General features: G+C 36.0%; 1 protein-coding gene across 8 annotated transcripts in view; it reads right to left on the reverse strand.

Moving 5' to 3' along the window:
• The window catches only part of C1GalTA (Glycoprotein-N-acetylgalactosamine 3-beta-galactosyltransferase 1), a 347855-nt gene that overhangs the window by 35994 nt on the left and 309226 nt on the right, over window positions 1-2635 (reverse strand). The window lies entirely within an intron of this gene.

Raw genomic sequence — 2635 nt, forward strand, 5'->3', positions numbered from 1 at the left:
AAAAAGAAGTCTGATGAGGAGATGTGGTGATCTCCGAAATAGTGCTATAACTTCTACCGCTTAGACTTTGTTGCTTTTTCAATTTTTCCTAATAAACAATCGTGGTACAAAGCTCAATAAAAAAAATTAAAAATTGTAATATTTTAAGTTCCCATTTTGCACTTTCAGTAATAACTAAATTGTTCTTATTTGTTTATATACACATTAATTACTCATTAAAAAATAAAATAAGACCTTTTACAGCTGCGTGCCTTTGAAAATATTGAAAATATAACAAATATTGTCTTAATATGTAGGTCTTTGCGTGAATGGCTGCAAAATTTCCCTTTTTATTACCTTCTTACCTTCCTTTTATTAGCTCCGGATTTAACTATGTAATACTGATGCGCCTAAAAGATGCAGCGATTTCTATTCTCAAGTTACATACCTGATGACAGTACGAATGGCAATTATAATAGGGACGTTTTAGTTTTTTAAACTATAATTTCATTTTGATGGCACACTAACAGACTAAAACATAACAGGATGGCATTAAGCGTGATCGTTAGAAAACATTCTTCATAAAGTTCTTTGAAAATGCTAAATCCCTAAAACTAATTTTGTCTAAAACACGGCCATGAATTTATATGCGTGTATGTAAGGATTTTCAGATCTTTGAGCAGTGCGGTTAACGAATTTTTAAATATTTACTTCAAAATGATATTTTCAATGGATCTTATACGAAGATTAGTTTTTCGTAATTTTTTTGGAAACTGGGCGTGGTCCGCCCACTTATGTCAAATGTATCTCGAAAACCACTTCACTAATCTTTACCAATTTTTATATACACATTGCACCTGACCTTTTTAAATAATAATAACAATAATGCATATTCTCATTGGTCTTGTCTTGGGTAAACGCGGGGTTATACAACTGTCAGCAGTGACGGACTTACGTGCGTCAAAAGTTGAGTGTTGGCCATGATGCAATAATACAAGGTAGTATCAGTTGTGACAGCTCGATTTGATACTGCCTTAGCTCAGTAGAATATAAAGAAAAACGAGAAGAAATTAATCCCCATTTGGGGGAAAAATATAAAATTCCATATTTTCTTCTAAATAAAATTTGCTTTTTTATAGTATATATAGTTTATATTCATAATGAAATGAAACAAACTAAGATAAAATACTTTTTTAAGAAAACAAAATGTGTATACTGAGAAAAAATTAAAAACATTCAACTATATTATTAGGCAAAGAATTGTTAAAGAAGTAACACTGTTTCACTTAAGGCCGCCGACAACACCTTGTATTATTGCACCATGAGTGTTGGCCAACGTTCGTTGTTGAGAGTTGCCAATCTGACGCTCTCTTTGCAAACACACACGGTCTACTGAACTGTCAGTTTCATCCTTGAGCGGAACGTACGCAAAATACCCAATCTGACGCGGCCATTATCTGGGATCAGCTGAGACATTTGACGATAAAGGCTGATTTACGTACAACTTTCTTCGCTTTGCTTGATAGCTCTTTGCTTTAACATATAAGATCGATGTAGGCATATGCATGAGTATAATAATAATAATAATATTAATAGATTGGCGCTTACACAATATGTTAGTGTTTAACCGAGCTTCTCCTCCGATTTGTGGCACGCGCCTCGATGTTGTCATGCAAAGCGGAGGGGCCTACAGTTTTACGCCGATACGGAACGGCGATTGTATTCTTATGAGAAGCAGAAATACACTCGGAGGTTTGCCATTGCCTCCCGAGGGACAACCGCTGTTAATATCTATATTTTTTGCGGTGTTGCTTTGACCAGGGCTTGAACCCAGGTGCTGATGAGTGAAAGCGCGCACTTCTTACCACTACACCACAGCGGCCGGCCTTTTTAAATACTGTCTTAAAATTTTTTTTAAATCGGACAAAAAGTGGGGCCTACTAGAATTATCCCTAAATGTGTATACATCTTTGGTTTCGGTAGGGGTAAAATTTGCGAAGCTGTAACGCATATCCCAGCACAAAATTTCGAAGGGCTTAGCATGTGTATTTCAGCATAACATTTTTATTTTCATATAGGCATATACATAGTAAGAGGAAATGCGCTTCAATTGATTATTACTTCCGATTATTTAAACTCCGCACATGCATACGGCTTTGTACCTATGTATGTACATAAATATGTATGGACTCATTTGTTGCAACTCATCACGTAACTTTGAAACGATAGTCGTTCAAATGATACTGACAAAATGATGTTGTTAAAACACTGATTTATGCATTTGTGTTCCGTTTACTTGTTAATAGCCGTCATCGATTCGCCACTTCGCTGCTTGCTATGTTTGAGTTCCGGTCGCTTAACGAAAAGTTTTGCATGTGAAAGCAACAACAAAGTTAGTTAGCACGGATAGACGATAGCGAGTTTGGTTGTACCTCATTGTATTCGTTCGTTTCACCACTCGCTAACTGTTGGCGAATCGATGACGGCTACAGTTACTGTTACGTGAAGCAAAACTGGAATCGAGTTGACGATATCGCACAAACGATCAAACAATTTTTGATTTTTATGAAGCAAGACAATCTCGACACGATATCGTTCAGACGAATGTCGTCATACGTGATTCATGCCCTGGTTTTGATATTCGTAGATGGTTTTA

This window comes from Rhagoletis zephyria, unplaced genomic scaffold (genome assembly GCF_001687245.7).
Source record: "Rhagoletis zephyria isolate East Lansing unplaced genomic scaffold, Rhagoletis_zephyria_1.1 Rzeph_scaffold_00071, whole genome shotgun sequence".
NCBI lineage: Eukaryota > Metazoa > Arthropoda > Insecta > Diptera > Tephritidae > Rhagoletis > Rhagoletis zephyria.